Raw genomic sequence first — 22,921 nt, 5'->3', positions numbered from 1 at the left:
CATCCACATAATCCAGAGAGTACTAGAGAGCACAAAGCACCTTTTCTGTCATCATCTCCATGTCTGAAGCGCCAGACCTTCTGTTCCCTAAAATTCAAATAAATCCACTTTTTAATCCCTTATTGTGTCTAAATGTATCAAAAGAACGGAAGAACCTCCTCCTTTTTTTCAGGAGCTTTTCAAATGCCATTAGTAATCAAAATTTCACTCCATCACAGTATTGCAGAAGGTGCAACAAACTCAAGGAATAATTAGTAAAAGAAATAGAGAAATCAGCAGATGAGAACTTCCTCTTTCATGAACAGCAGCTTGCTTTAGTTGTGTCTAGTATGATCTCTAGGACAGAGGATTGCCTTTATTTGTGCTGAGTCTTTGCTGCATACAGCAGCAAGCTTATATTGAAACTTCAAGTTAGTAATTTAGCTTGAGCTGTCTGAAAGCTGGAATTTTGTATGGGTTTGCATTTCTTGCAGATGTCTGTCACATACAGCAAATGTTGCTGGCAGGCTGCCCCCAAAAACATAGGGGGAAATATAAGATCCTTGAAAAAGTGAAATACTAATGACTTAGAGCCACTTCATATCTAATAGCTAGTGAATGCACTTCTTGCTTGAGAGGAATGGGAACAGGGAAGCTTGGAGTTGGCTTAATGGTGGGAGGCTTTGTGTTGTTTTTGAAGGAACACTTGTGAACTCTCCGTTTGGTAGCTGACTTTTTAAAATGCAGTCAAATTGGTATGTGATGATGACAGAAATAATCGTATTATTCTAAGTTTGACTCAAAATATGTATTCCATTTGACAAAAAAACCCAAATTATTCAGAAAATATACTCTAATATGCTCTGCTGGGTTTCAGTGTCTCCAGGGAACTTCATTTTATGACTTTTAGCTTGCCTTAAAGCCCAGAATATATGATTCACAATCTCACCATCCTATTAGTTCATGTTTCTGTTTGGAAAGTGAATCAATTTCTGGATTTGATGTGTGCATAAACAGCTTCTTTTTCCATATAGTCTCAAGGGAAATTATGAAATGTCAGAGAATAAAGGTACACAAAGATATAGATGAATTCCAGTGCTGAAAGCTGAAAGTTAAGATGTATCTAAACATTAGAACTTTAATAAGAATTCAATGATCAGTGCTTTGCCAGCAATGTGACAATATGCTCTCTCCCACTTACCAGCTATTTGTACACACTGTACTTTGGTCACTGGGTGCAGTAACCAGGAAAGAATAAAATACTTGGCAAATTAAATCTAAGGATTTCCACTCCTGCTGTAGAACAGATAGATATAATGTACCATTTCATCTTAAGCCAAATTATGTACCAGGACATTTGGATACTTATTTCTGAAGACATCAGTATATAATGTCTGATATCATAAGGACAGAGATGCTTAAATTCCAATTATGAAAAAATCTTTAAACAGAAAGCACAGATACCTGAACTAAACAGCTCTGTGATACACCTAATCTTTCCCCTCCTGCTGACTTACTGTTCGTTCAAGTACACATGTAAAACAAGGACTTGATCAAAAGCCCTTTGAAGTAGATGATAATCTGACAATTTGGCCACTGCTTGGACATCACCTGTGTGTTTTGTCTTTGCAAAAAATGCTTTAGAGATTTCTGGAGTGTTGATAGAGGGTGTGATACACACGATGGAGCTGAGACATCTCAGTCTGGTGTTTGTCATCCTCAGCTGTTATCTTCTGCACATTAGTGGAACTGAGTCCTTTGCACTTCATTCCTTTGCAATAGCTTTGCCACAAAGATTTTTGAGGAAAAGAATTTTGAGGAAAGACATAAAAGTTATCTTCAGGAGCTAAATGTTGTTTTCAGCTGTCTAATGGGAATATAAGGAAGCTTATTGCTAGATGTTTCATGTGAGGGGAAAGTGGTAGGAGAGGGAGTGGACACAAATTGCAATGTGGGAAATCCCTCTTGATATTAGGGGGAAAGAAACCCAACCAAAAAAACAAATCACAGCAATGTAGTCAAGCATTAGAGCAGGTTGCAGTTGGAGATAATAAAACCTGACAGTCTTGAGCAACCAGATTTGACTTGGTCACATCTAGAGCAGGGCATTGCAGCAGGTGACTGCCAAAGATGCTCCCCAGCCCGTTGTTCTGTGCTTCCATGAATTCTGTGTTATTTATATAGTTTGCTGTTTTCATCTAACTCTTAAATAAAGGAGAAATGTTCTCATAACCTACTGGGTTTGCTCTTGTTTACTTACACAGATGAGGAATGGAAAGGTTGCTGAAGAAAGGATTCAGTGAACTGCAAAACCATATACTTCTCTCTGGAACCATGCATTTTATACATTTGGTTTATAATACCCAGTAGAAAACATGTGCTGAGAGTAATGATTTTATGAGCTGAGGTATTTGTATCCATGAATAAGATTTATTTGCAGTGTTTTCCTCTCTTTTTAATGAACAAAACAAATGCAAATATTCTGTGGTTGTTTGGAATATTAAAACATGTCTCCTTTCACACTGAAAATAAGATCAAGTCTAATAAATGTAATTATTACCACTGATAGGTCTGCTTTTCCATATAAATATAAGCATCTCTTCTTGCTGTTTCTAATAATCTGCATCTTAGTGGATGTATGTCTTTTGCACAGTGTGCTTTTGCAATACCTTTGCCCCAGGAGATTTTCCTTGTGGTATTATTAAAATTGAGAATTTTAAAAATCTTGTCAAAAACTGAGAATTAAAACTTGTTCTGTTTGAAATATAATTGTTTTAAGCAATTTTTCAGTGAAATAACCCAAATGTGCTTTTGCAAATTAAGAAGTTACACTTTTCTACTTGAATTTTTTTTTTTTTTCTATTTTTAAGTAGAGAATTTACAAATATTTTTAAAAGTTGAAATGTATTGTGAGCTGAAATTCTGGTCAATAAGTTTGGCTTGATTTGGAGTGGTTAAACAAACTTTGTAAGTCAATTTCTTATAGCATGGAAGAATGATCTCTTATTTAGCACACAATATATTTTACAGTATATTACAGGAAAGGATGGGATATCTTTATAGAATATGTACATATAGAATATGAATGCCAGGTCCTACATAGATGCTGTGTTTTAATTCATCTGGCAGCTCAGCCCCACACATCCAGCTCCTTGTGTACCCCCAGCCCTCTCTCTGGTGGGGTGAGAGGCAGAAAGGGCCCTGACTCAGTGTCAGCCCTGCTCAGCTGGAACAAACACATCCCTGTGCTGTCAACACTGTTCTCCACACAAATTCACAGCACAGCCCCCTACCAGCTACTGTGAAGAGAATTAACCCTATTCCAGCTAAACAGCTCAATGGACTTCAGTATATCTATTCTGTAATAAAAGTCTGGAAATAGGACAAATTCACAAAGGAAAGTAAAAAATAGATTAAACTTCCTTGATTTGGTGGATCTGACTGGGTTGCAGTCATGACAGACACTCCATTAGCACTGCTTCTAGAAATGAAACAACCTGGGAAGTGAATGAGAGTGCAAAACTTTAGACTGCAAAAGAAGCTTACATTTCTTTTTAAAGCCAGTTATATCTCAATAAATGCTTCTGTTCTTCTCTGAAAAACAGAGTAGAAACTAGCACAGAACCAGGACAGTTTAACCATAAGCACCATATATGGGGTTTTTCTTCCTACCACATCCTATGGCTTTTGTTGAAACATCTGGCTTTGTAACTAGTGTTTTTTTCCTTCTTGTTTGCGATAGATCTTGCACAGTTCTGCCTCCTTGGGGAAAAAGGAAAGATATCCTGTGAAAACTGATGTTTCTTGAGAAAAACATGTACAGTAAAGACCAGGTGGATTTAATCAGTATTATTTACTTAGCCAGCAAGGGCTGTTTATCAGTACAATATACAGATCATTGTAAGCTTATAAAAGTGAAATGAAAAATGAAATAGTTGTGACCAAATCAGTTAAGTTTCACTCTTACTTTCTGAACATTGGCTTTCTTGGCTACTGAATAAAGCTTTTGAGGAATAAAGCTTTGACTTAACAAACCAAAATCTATTGTATAATTTAATGGTAAGCAGCCAAGGTTGCAATTTTTGAGAGATTAAAACAAATTGTCTTTTTCCATTAAAGTTTCCTGAAGCATTTTCATGACAAAAACGTTGATGTTTTACACACACAGGTTACTCTCAGGCAAGGACTGCTTTATACTGTATTTAATTTTCATTACTTTTTCCACTACATACTTGTTGAGCAAAAAATAGGTACAATTAATTATTTTGCTTAAAAATATCTAATGCTCTAAGTGTCTATATGCTTTAATCTCCAAGAAACCATTGCAGAGAATTACAATATTCTCAAGATATTGCCATTAGGATAGATGATGATTGACACTTACTCATTAAGACATAATTGATTTCCAAAAGCAGTGGATTTAGATTCCCTTTGAAAGGCTCTTTATTTTTGCCCTGTATTAATGAACAGCAAACTTCAGAAGAGATGCACTCGTGCAAACTTTTGGTTGCACACAAGCACATGTTCTGTATGAGTAATGCTTATTAGGTGTGTATGTCCCCCAAAGAGAAAAGCATTTTACAAAAGTCAGCAGAGAGAATCTTTACACACAAAATGCAGACATAAAACAATACCTAGGAAAACACCATCTAATTTAATGCACAGTGTGGCTGGGAAATTACTGTCGAGTAAGTGTTGAGTAAGCTTTCAGTGCAGAGCTTACTTAAACCTTGCAGAAATGTGTGAAGAATGCTCAGATACAAAATCAAGATAAATATCTTCTATCCCTGGTTTGATTGTCAGGCTGTCCTCATTTCCCTTTTCTTTTTGCTATTTTACAAGAAGCATCTGCTTTCTACAGGATGGGGGAAGTTCAGCTATAGTGAGTGTGAGGTTTTATCTGCTTTTTGTCTATTTGCTAATTCTGTGGATTTGATAATCATCTCTCTATTATCTTGTCATTGCTTTTCTATAGAGTTAAATTGGTTCTGTTGCTTGCTCTTCAGCTGCAGTGCAGGATGGCAGTGTGTCCTCAGCATCTCCTTAGCACACCCATGGTTCAGGAGTTCCTTTCCAAAACTATATGCATATAGTGTATTTATGTGACTTCTTTCACATGCCATGGGATTCCTTCTGGGGTCCAACACTGTGGCTTTCAGCAGGAAGACAGCTACTGATTCTTTAATCCAGGGCCACAGTTTCACAGTTTCAGTGGCTGCTGTGATGTTAGGAGCACTCAGCACACCTTGACTTGCTAGAGAAGAGTGCTTTGTAACAAGAAATTACACTGCCAGAGAGCAAATTAGTGATTGATGTATAATGGGGACTTCTAGATTGTAATTGTGCTAGCAAGATGAGAGACAAAGCTTAAAGTATAATTTTAACAGTTTTTAATTGAGTGGAACAGTAGATTAACCAGCACAATCCTAACTAAACACATAGAGAAGAATTACAAAGTAATAAACGCTCATTTTTGCTAAATTACCTCTGCCACCAGTGTCTGACTTGGAGATGGGGTGATTGACTTGGAGCTGGTTTAAAATGGCTCAATTTACAAACTAAATTTTAAATCTTCTCCAATTGTTCTCCTTTAATGCAGGCAGGGAAAGGTGACTCATTGGTTCAGCACTGCATGGTTCACTGGGTGGGGAGAAAATGACATATTTTATCTGGTCACTGAGATCTTACTGTGTCATTTCATTTTGTGTGTAGCAATTAAAGCAAAGTGAATCACTTTCCTGACAAATTTAGTCTGTTGTTCTTTCAATGGAAATATTATTACCTCTAGATTATATTTGTTTGAGTTGCCTGATGGCAGGTTTCTCTCATCACCTCAGTTGCTGACAAACTCTAATTAGGTATCCTCATGCATAGTGGTAGATGAAGAAGTTGCAGGGAACTGGTGCAGTTCCTTTACTGTTTGTTTAATTAACTTTGTGTGCTGGATCCAAAAGATTTGGGGAGCCTGGCCTCCCTTGCTTTGTCAAGCTGTGTAAATCCCATATCAATTATACCTCCTATTCTGGAAACAAACACTGGAGCATACAAGCTTAGAATTTGCTTTACATGACTCTTTGTAGGAATCAAACATAAAAGGAGCTTGTGTTCAGCCACAATACATTCATTGTTAATTTGAAGTGAATATTTATAACTTTCTTTTTACTATTAGCCTGACACTGAGCAATTATAGCAGTACTCAGCTAAATCTGCCCAGCCTGTGCCTGGTCAGAATTTTCTTTCCCCGTGTTTCTAATACATTTCCTACACACTATTTTGTCCTTAATGCCTTTATAGCTTGTTTATTGGAAACAGGTTTTTAATTATTTTTCAACAGTACTGGAGACCTGATTTAATGAGCAATTGTTAGATATACTAGGGAGACACATTCACCTGATTAATGTGATAGTTAACTGAGCAACAAAATTGCCTCGTGAAGAACCAGCTGTACACAGACTTGAAGTAATAAAAAAGTTTGAGGGAATGTGAAAAAAATACTTGAGGAGGGCTGATTTAAAATAGGACACTGAGCAAGTTGGAGGCTAAGTATAAATATACAGTGTTAGATTGCTGGTTGGTTGGTCTGTTAGTTACATGCATGTGTGCACACATGCCCATGTTTGTCAGGAGACAGTTTATATAGGCTTGACTGAAAGATGCTGCGCTGGAATGCTGGGATGTTCAAGGACTGTAGGAAAAAAATGAGGAGGATGTGTCTTTCAGGAGTGTGTTGGAGATGAAGCTGTGCTGCAGCCAATGCTTTAATGGCATGCACTGTTGTTGTCTAGCTTCAGTGCTAATGTGTGCTTCTGGAAACAAGTCTGTGCTTTGAGAAACAGGTCCTTTCTCAGAGAGGGGAATATAAGAGGGAAGAAATCTGACATTCTTCAGTTGTCAGAGCTCACACTGGGGTATTTCTTGTGTCACTGACTTGCTCCTGTCATCAGCACTTACAGTTGGAAGCTTGTGGTCAGCTTAAAGGATCAGACTGACATGATCACCACAGAATTTTAGTACAAGATAGTTCCATCCACGCATTTCAATGTCATCTTTGCTCCTCTTTGCAAGCAGCATTTGCAAAGGAAGATGATGCAGTGGCAGCCCAGTAGAAAGTCATGATTAGATAATCAGGTTTCATTCCTGCAGAGGGCTGTGGCATCCGTGGAGAGCAGGGTCCACAGGGTGGACACAAGGTGCACTGAGGCCAAAACGTGCTGCAGTAGCAGACACAGGTAGAAGAGAATTAATTATGAATACTAGAGGAAACACAGCCCAGCTAGTTTCTCTCATGTAGTTCCCAACTTGGCTTATATGATGGATATCACTTTACAAGCCTGAAAATACAGAAGGTTTCAAAGTCATGGTATATTATAAACCATCCCACTCACAAACTTACTGGACCTCTTGTGGCCTAACATAACCCCTCTGGTTTCAAGTTAGGGCCGGTGGTTTTGTATTCCTGCTCACTCGTATACTAGTGAGGGCAGAAACTTGTTTTCTCCAAAAGGAAAAGTGAGCTTTTTTATGGGATGTTGTATTCTTGTTCACGTGATTTAAACAGATGAGAGCTGTATAGATTATAAAGAGCTCAGTCTGGGAAAATGAACTGACTTTCCGTGCAATTACTCTGGGAACACGGATTAGGGAGAAGATACTTTGCCAAGATCAAATCTAAGTGAAAGCAAGCTGGACACATTACTGGGATTATAAGAGATTTGAAGGAAATAGAGAAAAATGAAAGGGCAATTAACATACACCTGTTTGGAAGAGGAAAATGCTCCTTTGAGTGTCAAACTCTCTGCCCCACTTTTAACTGGTTCAGCTCATCTCGGTTGTGACAAATAACTTAGACAATTCTTTGCAGAACATTTTTGCTTCCTTGCTTTGCTAACATGATGGAAATATAAATTGTTTTACTTATGATTTGAATGCTCCTTTTCAAAGACAGGAGGGTTGCTGGTTTGATGACTGGAGAATCAGAGTAGAATTCAGCATATCTGGATTAATTTCCAATTTCTGTCATAGCTTTGCTTTAGGAGATTTTAACTTTTGGAGGTTTTTTCTGCACCTTGTTTTACTCATGTTGTCTGCAGAAAGGAGAGAATGATCCTTATGTTCAACCCATGTTATCATGCCTTACCAATTTAGCTGGTGGGATTTTTGAGGCTCTGCATGTCTGTGCCCTGGGTCAGCAGTGCTCCAGCCCTCCTGGACCACACCAGCCCTCTGCTTAATATATGTTTGTCTTTCCTGGCTTAAAAGGAAAGTTCCCAGAAATGCTTTGATTTGGGCTGTACTTGACTTTTATTATTTTCACATGACATGGTCTTTAGAGCACTTGTGTGGAGAACCCTTGGAGAACCCTGGAGCCAGTGAGTGTCTGTGCAGGGCAGCTCTGAGCATGGCAGGGCATCCTTTGGGAGCCTCAAACAGGTCACAGCTCAGCAGACTGACTGGGCACCTGCCTCATCTCTGCCTCTTCAGCAAATGCTCTAAACATAAACATGTTCCAGAGTGTTTTGCTATGGATGGGTAATCTCCAAAATGTGTTGATGTGCTCTGCTACATAAAGATCAGGATTTCTTTCTGGAAGAACTCATTACACAAGCATTGCCTGCATTTTTAGGTAAGAGGCTTGGCACTTTGCCATTTATGTGGCAGCCAAAGTAGACAAAAGCAGAACATACTTTTAAAAGTGTTTCCTGGCATATAAATAGAGATTATTTAGTGTGATAATTTGTACATGTATTATATTTTAATGCTATCAAACTAAACTATATGATGACAACCACTCCTGCTAATCTTGCATTCTTTATTCTTCAAACATAACAAAAGTCATCTGTTGAACTCAATACTGAGTTTGTTGAGGCCAATTTTTGATTGCCTTACTGTGTTTTGTTTGGTTGATTCGTTTGGGTTTTGGTATTTTTTTTTCTTTTTTTTGGTTTAATTTTCCTTATTTGGAAAGCAATCAAGATTTGAAGTGGTGTAATCATGTTTCCAATGCAGAGTGTTCTCCTATTTTTTATGAAGACCATCCTAAAAACCTGCTGATTAAAAAAAAATAGCAAATAATATATTATACTGTCACCTTTGAAAAATTTGGGAGTTTAATTTAAATTAACAGCTGGCCATTTATATGTCTTTGAAACTTGTCATAAATCTAATACTGTGCAACTAATAAACAGCAATAGGAAAAGTGGTCAATCCAAAGTACGTGCAGTCAGAGCATCCTGGCCTGTGTGTATCAACTTCTTTATAACCACATATGGAAAACTGTCAAGCCTGGACTTCTAAAATGCCCAAGATAAGACAGTTTTTGAAGCAAAAGCAGCAGCCAAAGTCTGTAGAAGCAACTGTCTAATTCTTGTGTGTTTATACATACGTGCATATATATAATTACAAATGGTATGATATGTATTCACATCTGATACAGAAGTATGAATGGCAAAAGTGGTGTACAGTTCCCTTCTGAAAAACTGTCTGCCTTAACTGTTTACTCCTCTTCCCTCACCCTTGTCCTCAGACTAACCAAGCACATTTGCAAAGCTCAACCATTCACTATTCATGCTAAGAGGTAAACTTGGCACGATTTCCTTCTTTGTAACCAGGGCCCTTTCACTAATTTGCTTGCCACAGACATGGTCCTCAGGAGTCCCTTCAAGGGATTTAGATCCCTCCCTACCATTGTCACTCCTTGTGTTTTTTCCAGGTGCACACTCTGCAACTGTCTCAACAAAGTGGGTTCCTTTGTTTGATCTATTTTTTCTTTGCAGGACCCAAGTATTAACACTTCTGGTAAGGGGGCACGTGACAGAAATGCATTTGCCAAATGGGGCTGTCTCTTTCCCTGTGGCGATGGGAAAACCAAGTGAATAGAGCCCACCAATTCCACACGCCTCCTGTCTGCAAACATCCCCGCCCTGGCTACGTGGGCTGTGTCACTGGCTCGGGGGAATGGCTTTAGAGGAGCCCTTTGTTGGAATATTGGCAGCACATCACTGGACTAGCTGCAGATGGAGCAACTTGCTGAACAGATGGATTCTCAGTTTTCTCAAAGAAAGGGAAGGTACTTGATGTACCACGGTGGGAAAGAAGGGAGGGTATTCCAGGCAGATGGAAAGGCAGGGAAGAAGGCACGTTCTGTGCTTTTTTTGGTGCACTTGGAGCTTAGCAATCTCTTCTGGCAAACTTGGGAAAGCCTAAGCACAGCATTCTGTGAGAGGGCAAAGGGATTGTAACAGATGTGGAGGAAGTTATTTGCACAGAAGCAATGAAAATGAAGGCTGGGACTAGGAAAAGCCAGAGTGTGTAACTGAGTATTATATGCTAGGTCTGAGAAAGGACTTCTGTCCTGTACCATCTGAGGTACACTCTGTTAAGGCACAGGATTAGTGCCAGAAGAGCATAGCTGGAAGAGAGGACTGATTAATATTTTAAGGTCTATTGTGTTGTGGAAGAGGCTAGAGATAAATGTCATCTGCCACTGTGAAGCCAGGAATCCCCATGTTTCTGCAGAGCATGCATTGGTTTCCTGGTGGCACGGTTTGTTCAGTGGCACTGCCTGGATGCCGTGTTGCCTCTTTTCTTCTGCTGTTCTTTATCCCCTCCCCATCTGTTCTTACCTCACTCCCATCTTAATTGTTAGGGCAGGAGCAGTCCTGTGCAGCACCCAAGAGCCTGTAAATCTGACTTGAAATCATGTTACCTGATCCAGTATTTACTGCTAAAATCTTCATGCAGCTGCGAAATGCAGCAGGCATGAACTGAAAGAAGTGATCTTTTTTTGATGTTATGTGTTAACTCCCTACAACTTTTCAGTCACTTTACACACACACATCAGAAGTAGCAGAAATATACTTTATCATGGTATAATTTATGACTTGATAACAATGAACTTTTGTCTTTATTTTTAACCCTTGGCTTAATTAGAAAATTTCAGCATTTTCGAATGCAGACATTAAAGCTGTTTAGCTAGAGTATGGATGCCAAAGGCCTTGGAAATCCAGATTTTCTAGGAAATGAATGTGATAAAGGGCAGAAATGTTATTTCCAAGTGTGATTCACTGCTGAAAGCAGCTATGCAAAATTGTCAATTTCTTAAGTAAGGGTTTTGGCTTTTGTTCATAGTCAAGGTTGTGTCTACAGCAAAAGAAGTGTCTAAAGCATTTTTTTAAAAAATAAAATGACCTGGATTACATACCCACTTTTGCATCAATTGTGCTCAGTTTTACAGGACTGAATTATCAGGGAGGCTCTGAGATAAAATGAACAAGGAATCCCATCACTGAATTTATAATGAACATTTTTCAGGTTTTTGTGTCTGAATCTCTGCCAAATTTCAGCCCCATAATAAATTAAGTCCAACCCACACAAAGTAAGGAAATAAAAAAGAAGGGGAAACAACCCAAGTTCTGCGAGGCAAAAACAGTAGGCATTTTTTATGGGGAAACAAGTAGCCAAGAATAATTTGTTGGAAAAGTAATTATCTAAAGAGAGTGGGCTCTTCTCTCTAATTGGAAACGATAACATTTTCCAACCATACCAAACACAGCAGAGGATCATAATTTTGCTTCACTAACATGGTTAAATGAAAGTTGAGAAGTTGCTTTCCTCAAGTTTTATTTCTCCTGACACCCAATACTGCAATTGAGTCCACTTACCTTTCTCTATGGCAAAATCTAATCTGGCTGCCACAGAACCTGTGAAAATCATGGAGGTGATGAGCCAGGCTCTGCTTTCTGCATTGTATGTCTGGCTTATTTAATCTCTATTCACCCTCAGATAATAAATATTTCATATGTTGGGCAGGTGAAAGGTTTCATTCAGCTGCAGATCTGCTTCCACAGCAACTGATTCTTCTCATTTGAATGGTTTCAATGTGTTGAAAACAGAGCTTGCTTTCTGTTTTTCTCTGCTATGGTTTTGTGTGTAATATATTATTTGTTTTCTCCCTCCTGTCCCTCCTACAAGCAGATACAGAAAAGCCGACAGCATTAACAAGTAATTCTAAACAATTTATCATCCAAACATTCTCTCTCCCAGTCAAAATGGGATGAAAAATGCCATTTCATTTGACAAGCATAGAGGAAATGTCTAGAGATATGAAATTGCCCGGGTTAGTATCTATAAATACTCTGTATGCAAAAAAAGCATGCAATCACAGTACTACTACAGTGTTACTACACAGAAGCACAGTACTACAGTGCTTTACATTATGTTTCTCCACTGCTACTGGGTGTTTCCTCAATACCATTGTCCACAATTCAGTTAATAGTGTTGGATTTGGTTTTGGGTTTTTTTGTGGGGGAGGCAGTGTCTTTCTCTAAGAAAGGTTTCCTTCTCTAAGAAAAGCTGCTAGCTAAAAGCTGAAGTGAAAATATCTGCAACCATATCTGATTTCTGCCAATGTTAGTGCTTGTGATGGATCTTGTGGAACATGTCTGCTGCATCCCCTGTGTCTTGCAGAAGAAGGAGCTCTTTGGAAGCATACCTTAGCTCATTCTTCCTCTGCATATTTCTGTCCATGGTGGGCAGCTGCTGTCCCTCTTCCTCTCAAGCCATCCCCACATCTGGACTCTCATGCTGTGCTCTGTGCCCAACTCCATCCCTTTATCTGCATACGTGGCTGGTGGCATCACTAAGCACTTCCTTGCCTGCCTGCTGAGTTAGACTTGGTGCAGTGGTGAAATTTTGGTAGAAGGGCTCCAAATAAAGGGATTTTCCCTTTACCATCTCCTGTCAGGCTCAGAGATATTTTCACTTGCATCTGACCATCTGTGTGGATGCTCCCTTGATGCAGCTATGGCAGAATGGGGACATCATTTTGTAAGGCACACAGCTGTCTTAGGAAATAAGTTAGAGAACACATCTCAGGGTGTGATTTAGGAGTTTTAGATATGATGGAGAACCATGCGTAGGTGGCTTATTTTATCTCTCTGTCCTCTCCCTCTGTTTACTGTATAGCTTTCTTGTGATGCTATATTTGGGGATTAGGATGTTCTAGATCAGTTTGAAAAGACTGACATTACATGATGCACAACTGCTGTTTTGGGTTTAGGGGGAGATGAAAAATGGGTACAGCCTCTGATAGATGTCTTTGTGCCTGGTAGCTCTGTGGCAGATCCCCCTGTTAGAAACAATTGAACTATATCTGACTTTGCAGCCCTCTCCCTTCTGTTTCCAGGCATATAGATTTTAGCCAGCAGGTCTCTGGTTAACCCCTCCTCACTGTTGTTTATTTCCTGCCACTCTGCAGACACACCACTGAGCATTAAGCATGTGAACTCAAAGACGCTTCCTCTCTCCTGTACAGTCTTAATAGCAAACAGTCACGAGCTGGGCTTCTCCAGGCAGAATTTCTACCTAAGAAACATAGGTTTCAGGAGTATGCCCTTTCTCTCACCCTTTTCAGATTGCATTAAAAGCATCCACTTCAAGAAACTACAACTGTGTTTATTCAAGCTTTGAATTTGGAAGTTGTGCCGGGATCCCTGCCACGGCACGCTTGAACCGTGAAACCCAGGTCAGTTCCATTTTTTGGTTTTCATGTACTGGCACTGTGCTGCTGCTGTTTGAGCTACTAGGTCTCTGTGGAAGCAATACTTCTTTTAACATGCAGAAAACATCAGATTTGATTTTATAACCTTACCTCTTGTTTTAGGTTTTGGGGTTTTTTTTGTAGTACTAAACAAAATGTCAGGGTGGCATGTCAGTGAACATAATGCTTTCAAAAAGAATCATGCTGACAGACTCAAAAACTAAATACTCACTTTTAAACAGGCAGGAAAAGCTCTGATTTTCCTTCCTGCCCACCAGGCTATACTTGGACTTGAGAGGACAGCTGTGCTTTATCTTCCTTCTGCTCTGTCACTGTGACCGCTGGCAATTGCACTGTATAATGTGATCTTGGGCTGTGGGATATGACCAGTTTCAATCAATGTTCACTGAAGTTGACTTTGTGACTCAAAGGCTACTGACTCAGTAACCCGTTAGCTTTGTCAGTGAATCAACCCCTTTTCTCTCTTCAAGCCTTCTAATGGTGCTGAGGAGTTTGTGGGGTTTTCATATTTCTAGGGAGAAAAATGCTGGGTTATTGCACTGAATGCAACTGAAAGGGTGTAACTGGGATTGCGTGAGGCACTTGCTGAAAAGGCTCTTTTTGTTAATAATTCTGCTCTGGATCTCAGACTTCAAGTTCACCCAGAGTTTGCATTTCTAAAACTTCATGTGAGTAGTCTTTTACTGCAAGGTGGATTTGCATAGGGAAAATCAAAGTTAACAAAGTTTGGTATCTGCAATGTTTGTTTCCCCCAAATGTACGTTGGACAACTCTATTTGAAGGCACAGTACTGTTTGTCTGCTTATTGGGAAAACATCTGGAGGCAGCAGTGCTTTATGCAAGGAAATTAGTTGGTGTTTGACTTGTGGTTCCTCATTCCCTTTGATTCCTGTGCCCTGATCCCTAGTGATTGTATGCTTTGATGTTGCTGGAGTGCCATTGGAGTAAGTGCTCCTCTCAGTGAAAGTTATGTGGCTGTCATTTCTTAATGTTTCATACAATGGGAGAAGAATAATCTGGAATACACCCAAACATGGGCATTTTGTCACCATGAATCCTGCAGTTAGTGCCTTGTCCCATTCAGTCACCAAATAAGAGTCTGGAGAGCAAATTCCATTTCGAGGTCCACATCTTCTCTGGCTCTTCTGTGGTATGTTCAGTTCCTCTGCTTCTAAGCGTGTTTCCTTTTTTTCCAACCTTTTTCCGTTGTGCATTTGTTCCTTGTCTAATTATTTTAGGTTAAGTCTGCAACAGCTGAACAGAATTCATTAAAGGTAAAGGTCTGTGATTTTCCTGTGGCAGAAAAATTTGTATGGAGAGATAAATATCTTTTTGGGTGTTACATTTGTCTAAGACAATGGGAAGATAAGTTCTGAGTGGCTGGAAATGTTGTAACTGCACCATTAATGTTTAATTACTATTGGCAGCCAAGAAGTGCCTTTCTGGATTAACCAGACACTCAGCTTCTGAGATGTGCATAGGTGGCAGAAAGTGATAAAGCTCGTGAAACCGCACCTCTGGGAACATGTAATGGGATCTTTCCTGTAATATGCAAATTATGCTGCCAAGTTGCTGTATAAACAATTCATGGGAGATGTAGTGAGAGGTAGTTAAATAACTGGATCACATATCAAAGATAAAATCCATCACTGGGAATGGAAAAATGTGCTAAAAGAGTGGTTTTGCTTTTAAAAATAAATAAATAATGAACAGAAGAAGATCTTTGCCCAAAGCATATAGTAGCACTGAAGAGTAAATAGCAAATGATTTATCACAATTGTTGCAGTTCAGAGTAAACAAGCATTTAGGAAGCTAGTGTGCACACAGCTTGTGAAAACCAAGACTTTTCCTGGTACAAGTAATCTAGCCAATAATGATGCTTTTTTAACTTTTTTTTGTTTTGTTTTGGTTTGGTTTTTTGTTTTGTTTTGTTTAACTGAGAAAAAAAGAACTTCACAAATGTTAATTTGGTTACTTTTCAGGCAGATATGCACTGCTTACTTTTCAGTGATAAAACCAATCCCATCTTTTCTATTCTAAGAATGAGCAAAGATCTCAGGCAGCCCAGCAAAACGTATTTCAGGGTCATATATAGCCATAGATCAATGAGTGTGAGCAAACTGTATTGACACCAGCAGAAGCTGAGCTCATGCCTTCAGCCTGGGTTTCTAATTTTTTTATTCTACACTGTATGAGGAAAAGATAATAGCACTCCTCCAAAAAATCAAAGATTACTCCCTCACAAATGGTACTGTAGGCTTCATTGATTCTCTGTCCAACCTCACTGTTCTTCCACAGAGGTCAATTTCCTGTAGCACTTGTCTTCCCTCAGCCTTTTCCTATATCTGCTGTTCTTTTAGGATCTGATGTAGCTCAGTGAGAAGCTTCTCTATCCCTCCTTACTGGGAGCTCAATCATGTGCTAGAGTCTTAAGGGGCCAGAAGCAGAAAATTTAAGAAGGCAGCAGGGGATATTAAAGCATCATGGATCAAGTGCAATATTTTTGACCTGTGACTTTCTTTTGTTTTGCTGTGTAGCAGGAATGACACTCTAGAATTGTACAGCCACAATAAACAGCATTCAACAAATGTATTGAATTCTGTTCTATGTTTAATCATCAACAGAAACTATGTCAGATGATCTTCCACCAGGAACAATATCTCCTAATTAACTGTAATTAAGGTATATTATAACTACAGGATATGAAACTAGATGGATCTGTCTCTTGACATTTCATATTTGGATTTTTTTTTTTTTTTTTGAGAAGTCTCTTAATATGCTTGAATTAATGATAGCAGAGGCCAGGCCATTCACAGTGAGGGATCTGCATATGTGAATCCTGGTGCTACTGAGATGAGATGAGATGAAGTATGTATCTTTCCATCATTAAACTCCCCTTAAAAACATAACTGAATTCCAATTAAACTGAATTTACTAGCACAAGTGTGGAACCTAAGGGTCAAAGCTTGATTGTCTTATCCTGTGAAGTGCAAAAGCCTGTGCCAGACATGACAGGAAGGTTGGGAGACTTGTCTCCAAAGTCTTCAGAAGCTCTGTAGCCATTCATAGCAGGTATGGCATCCCTTTTCATTCACTGAGAAGTCATGCAAAACTGGCTTTTCAGGCCCTATTTGAACATGCAGATTTTAAATTGTAGTGCCCCACTGAGGTTTATCATCTAGAAAATTATTTCTTCTCTCTCTGCACTGTGGCAAATACCCAATCCTCACCAACTGATAAGCATTTGGAAACCTAATCAGTAGTAAACCTGAGGTATTGTCTTTGTATAGATAGCTTAACAATTAAGACGTTTTAACTATTCCTGAATGAAAGGAAATTGCCAGCTTTAAAGAGAGAATTTCCTAGCTCAGGCATTTCTGGCCATGTAATTAAACTAAATATGCCACTTCCTTGCCCCTAGCCACAGTTGTCCTTAGAAGATTAACAATACTGAATTTCTATCCAGGCTGAAATCTTGTTTGTTCTCTGAAATATGGACCCTGAAATAACACAACAGTGCACCACAACTCCATCTGGTGACTCCTCCCCAGCTCAGTGATGCTCCACTGTGAAGTGAAGCCAGTGATGCCAGTGATCCACTTTGCAGTACCACCAATCCACAGGACTCAGGGAAGAGTTCACTGTCTCAAAGATGACTATAGATGAAACCAGGTTTCTGCAGAGTTTGCTATGGTGTGTAGATATTTGTCTGAAGTAATCTATTAGATGTCATAGAGCATATGCAATCAGAAGATCTTGCAGAAAACACTGGTGAAAAAAAAAAGATGAAAAGCTATTCCACTGAGCAACTCTATTATGATCAGGACTTAATATAAGTAATCTACTATATTTATGATTGCACCATATAATCGTGTTCCTGGGATTGTTATTTCTTTCTGTCATTTATTTTTAGCTACCCCTGTTCTCTAAAACTTCTTAAAGAAAATATTTCTTAGATTTATTTGAATTGTGTTCCCAAGCACAATTGTAATTCACCTTATCTAATTGAGAAATGGCATGATTACGAACTTTTAGTTTTCTTTTAAGATACCAGTAAACATTTTTTCTTGAGTCTCATATTTTGCTTGCATGTTACGTGCCCACACTTGCTTGATCACATGCAGGAAATATTTTTGTACGCTGGTGCTATGCATGACTATGAAAGGAGCTGTAGATAGAACAAGATGAGATACAGGCTGTAATTTACACCTGACAGAGTGTGAATTTTATTGCAAGTGCTTTTAAAGGAAACTTGCTATTTTCTCCACATTCAGATAAACAGTGATTCCATAGGAAATTATGGTAATTGATTTTATTTTTTTTTTCTGTTTGCTTGTTTTGTTTATTCCACTCTGCTTTGTTTTGAATTTTATGGGGAAAGAATAGTACTTGACCTAATGCAATCCTGTGTTATCTGCAGGCCCAGGTCATGGACATGCCCCATAAGCAGAGAACAGCCTGACTAGGCAAGATTATTAAGGTCTGGGATAAAGAAATAATAATCACACCATTTCATGGGCAGGGGATTGAGGTATAGATGGTTTAAATTTCTTGCCAAATGTGTGTTGCAAAGCTGTATGAGGAACAGGAATCTCCTGGATCCCCATCAAGTTTCTTTTTCATTTCTAGAGAACTGAAGACCCACATTTGTTTTGGCTGAATTGCAATTTGGATAGTTTGGAAGACATTTGGAGGCATAAGGTCTCTATTAAGTCTTTCCCACCAAAAGAAATGTTAGGAGGCAATTAAAAGAATAACAAATGGAACCCATTCAAAATGCTCCACTTGCTGTTGCTCTGAGCATCAAGCAAGAAAGTACATGGAGGTCATTTAACCTGACCAGTTATATATCAGAGGCCGCTGGTGTCACTTGGGCACTCCTAAATTAAACCATATATTTTAGACAGAAATATAGCAGTCTCACAAAGCATTTTCCATTCAGACCATAAATTCAAAGGACAGGGCTTTGTCCTCTACATGTATCTGCTTTGCACTTCATGTAGTATCACCTAGATAAGCAAGGACAGTTCATACTCCTGTCAGTTTAATCTCTTGCATCATCGCCATTATTTTGATTAATTTGATACCTCAGAGCTTTAAAGAACAAAGAAACCATTAGCAGCATGAGCAGAGATGGTGCCAAAGAGGCTGGACACTGCCCCTGGCAGGCTGCTCTGCTCCTGTGTGCCAGAAGAGCTCTGTGCTGCTGTAGGGAGGGTGGTGAGTGGTGGCCACCAAGCTATGCTGGGGAAGCTGATGGAAGCTGCTGCACCCCAGAGCCATGGTCTGCATGGTCAAGGAGTGAGTCAAGATTGACTCCAAGAGAGCGTGGAACATAAATTTTCTGGATGACAGTACAAACAAACAAGTCAAAAGCCATGAGATACCATATTCATAGCTACAGGCCAAATGCTTTATTCATAATATTGCAGTGGAAGTATTAACATTGCATTTGTTTAAAAAGTAACTAGGAGGCCATTTGTGACCCTTATATTACACATGTGGAGCAGTGCTCTGCTGGTTTACACTGGTTATGTTCTGCTTTGTATTTTCCAGAGGGTCAATTTGCAAGGATCTTTACTGCTATTTATGAATAAAAGTAACTAATTTACCAAAGTTTCACAAAGTGGCTTCATGGCTTCCGCTTCATGGTTAAAGGTTCTGCAAATCTTTTGGCCTTGTTGTTGACTTTGGGTTGTTTCTGATTGTATTTTGAAGGCTAGAAATACTATATTACTATAAAGTAATACATTATTCTTGTTATTGCCCTTGTTATTAGAAAATATTTATATAGTGCAGTAAATTGACGTTGTACTTTACCAACACAGATAAAGGTAAATTCTCTGCCTTGAAGACCTTATAATTCAAATAAGAAAAGACAAACAAATGTACAACACTTGGGAAAATGGTGGATGAGAGATTTATTATCTACTTGAAAGGGGCGAAAGAGCTGCATGAGAACAGAGAAGGATGCTATGACCACCATTATTCCTAGTTTTACAACACAGTGGCACCTTAAAAGCCTGAAATGGGATGACAGCCTGGCTGCACAAGGGGCTGTGCAGAAGCCTGGCGAGGGGCTGGCCTTGTCCCTGTGTCTTAGAGCAGTGCTGCCTCGCTGATATCCCTGCCTGGAGGGCAGCTGGCTACAGCCAGCATCAGTCCAATTACAGCACAAGGAATGCCATGTTTCCAGTAGGTTTAGCCCTGCCTGAGGGAAAATCCACATGATTTCCTGCCCTGAAGAATTGTAACTGAAATTGAAGAAAAGAAATGCGCATGCAAGAAGACATTTCAGGGAAAGGGGAGTGGAAGGATTGTTCTCTGGGTAAAGGTACAGCTGGACCACCTGGAGGGAAGGAGAGCTTTTAGCATCATTATATTCACCTTGATCTGCAGCTATAGCTTCCTCCATCCTGACCCCCTGGCAGCTAGTTACAAGGCAGAAGCATCGAAATAATTTTTGTTTGACTGATCATAGTTGATCAGTTGACACAGTAGCTGCTGTTTTCCTGATCTGACCTCATGTTAACTGTGGGATTGCTTCTTCCTCAGTGCCCACAGAGGGTGTGATAATCCTAAATTTATGTAACTTGCTAGTGATTCCATAAACAACTGTTTAGAAAACAGGCAGAATTTCTGGCTCTGCTCAGCAACTTAATTTAACCTCTGAGGAAAGCTAATGGGTATGTGATAGCACAAAGACCCTGGAAGCTCTGCTTCATCCTGTGGGAGGTGGAAAATATTCATTGTTTCCCTCACTTATCTATGACAAACTACCTCATAAATCAGAAAGGACAGAGGGAAACTCTTTGTAGCTGTCCTCACTTCTGGTTTAAAACAGATTCTGTCCCCAAATATGGCAGGAATGATGAAGAAAGCCGGGAGCAGCCTTGGCAAGGCTGGAGGGCAAAAACAGGGGACTGTGGTAGCCAAGAAGTGTGTGTGATTTACACTGATCTTTAAAATGGGAATTACAAGGATCAAGGAAGTTAAATGTCTGGCAAAGAAATAGGGCTGAGGAGATGGGATTTGTCATTTGGAAGTAGGAAGAAAAGGTCCAGGATGAATTTTCTCTCCAGAGAAAAGGCAGATACAGGGCATCACAGTTGTTGGAAATGTGTTAGAGTGGGCAATTCCCACTGTGAAACACTAATAATATGTAAGCATATTCACTGAGGATGGGCAGAAAAATAATCAGAAAGACAAGCAACTCTCTCTCTAATTTGTGTGTATCTATATCTGGGGGCATTCTCATGAGCTATTGCAAACTGAGTCGTGCATTTTCTCCTGCAGCTCACTGTGCCAGAGTTATCAGGCAAAGGACAGGAGTGGGAGCCAGGTCCCTCAGGACTGAGTGTCTTGCTGGGATTCATATGGCATGCAGGTAGCAGACTGACAATTGAGCTCCCCAGGCACAGTTTGCTCAGCCCAGCTCATCTCATCCCGTGGGTGTCTGACAAAACAGATGTTCATATCCAAAACTGCAGTGTAGACTTCCAGCCAGGGGAGTGAGATGTGCACACCTCCAAGGTGAGCTTTACTGCCTGGCAAGGTGGGTGTCTGAAACAGGCTGGCAGAAGTATCTAGTTATCCCCATTGGCAATGACAGCAGCAAGAAAGCTCAAATATAGATGTCTGTATTGGCAGAATTAAGCTGAGGTGAATCTCCCCCTTCCCTAGTACAACAGCAGTGTAACAAACAGTAACATCTTGGCTGTGAGGAGATATTTAGGTGAGAGAATGGCCCATGGCAGATTAAAGCAAGAAATATGCCTACATTGTAGGGGGAGTGTGGAGTCAATGGATGGAAGCAAAATAATGCAAAGAAAAGCAAGAAAAAGTATTATGAGGTAAATGGAGAACAGGAGAGACACTAAGAGGGATGGAAGATTGCAAGATAAATGACTCAGTGAGCATGCTGGTAATTTAGACCTTGTAGCTGGAGAAAATATCCTGAGTGTGATGTGCTACAAGGGGATGGTAGTTTTCAGAGTGAGGACAGATGTAAGCTGATAAACAAGATAGTGGGCTTTTCTCTTAAGCAAAATTTAACACCAGAAACTTTGAATTAAAACAAAACAAGCCTAAGTGTCTTTTCCAGATTTTTCTCAGTCATCACAGAGAGAATAATTGATGGTACTGCATAAAATTTTGATCAACTTGACTTTAGATTGCTTTAATATTTTGCAAAAAGTGTTCTGCAGATCACCCTTGCACTTAACCAAGGACACTTAGGTGTCACCTCTTGCTATAACTTGACCCAATGATAAAAGTGTATTTAAAAAATATGAAAATAGTTTGACTGACAGGTTTGGGATTTTTCCCTCAATGAATATCTGCCTGTAAAGACAGGCTGCCTTAACTCCAGGAGTTCAATTATACAGACTCTGAAGGAGAAGAAAAATGATAATGAATGCATTTTAGAAACTTCGAAAAAGTCACTTAAAATAGACTTTCCATACATAATGTTACTATGTGAAACTCAACAGTATCCTGGTCTTCTGAGACTAGGAAACAGCAATCTGTGTTCATTTGGAAATTCAATAGCAAGGCACCCCTGTCTCTGATGGTCTGTATGATACAGTCCCTGGGGATCTGCCTCAGACAGGGCTTACCTGTCAAGCTGTTCGTATTTTCAGGAGGTGACATGGGAATTATTTCACTTTAATTTTGCCAGGAAGCTAAAGTATTCTTTCTGGAATGTCCCAGCTTGCTTTGGTCTCTTTTTTTTTCCCCTTTTGTCTTAGTTTTTCTTTAAAATCACTCAACCAAGCAACTTTTTATTTCAGCTACTTGGTGCAGGTTTAGTAAACAAGAAGCAAGAACATTGTGTATGGTACTGTGAGTGAGAGAAAATATTTGATAGGTGTGGACCATTTATTCTCTTAAGCCCAAAAAGATAAGAAATAGCATGTAAAGCTCCTATGACTGCCCAAGATATTTTATGGCATCAAGAAGTCATTCCAGCAGCTCTCATTTTAGTATTCAGTGTTTCAGTGAAGTTGCTGAAGTGTCTTTGTTCAAAATCTTCTTCTGATGCTTCCCCTTTTTTCTGAAACACAGTGGTGTGGGATGCTATGTCTCTGAAATAATCACTGGCCTTTAGTAGAAAGTAGTGTGATAAAAGGCCTGCTATTAAAATACTCCTGTAAATAATTAAAACATTTCAGAATATTTTGTTGTTGTTAAATATAAATGAAGTTAAAAGACAAACATTTAAAGAAAGGATTGTCCTAATTTAGTCAGTAAGTCACTGTTCTTTTAAATGGGAAGCAAGTGAGTCACAATTGCAAGCCATCTTGGCAGGGTGGAAAACAGAGATGCAATCATCAATTCACAACAGTGTTTTGTGTTCAAGGAATAATCAGACCTGTTTTTATC

General features: G+C 39.3%; 1 protein-coding gene across 8 annotated transcripts in view; it reads left to right on the top strand.

Moving 5' to 3' along the window:
• ENOX1 (ecto-NOX disulfide-thiol exchanger 1) overlaps window positions 1-22,921 on the top strand; it is a 354,516-nt gene that overhangs the window by 193,069 nt on the left and 138,526 nt on the right. Inside the window, exons 1-2 of one of the 8 annotated variants that reach the window (XM_079300897.1) lie at window positions 14,327-14,405; window positions 14,634-14,687. The exons of 6 other annotated variants lie outside the window; for them this stretch is intronic. The gene's annotated coding sequence lies outside the window, so the exon portion shown is untranslated. Of the gene's footprint in view, window positions 1-13,390; window positions 13,502-14,326; window positions 14,406-14,633; window positions 14,688-22,921 lie in introns of those variants that run through there. One more of the 8 variants, XM_079300892.1, reaches the window with a different exon arrangement.

Source organism: Erithacus rubecula (genome assembly GCF_903797595.1).
Source record: "Erithacus rubecula genome assembly, chromosome: 1".
NCBI classification, from domain to species: Eukaryota; Metazoa; Chordata; class Aves; order Passeriformes; family Muscicapidae; genus Erithacus; species Erithacus rubecula.
Note: the sequence above shows the minus strand (reverse complement) of the source record. Positions and strands in the feature narration are given on the sequence as shown.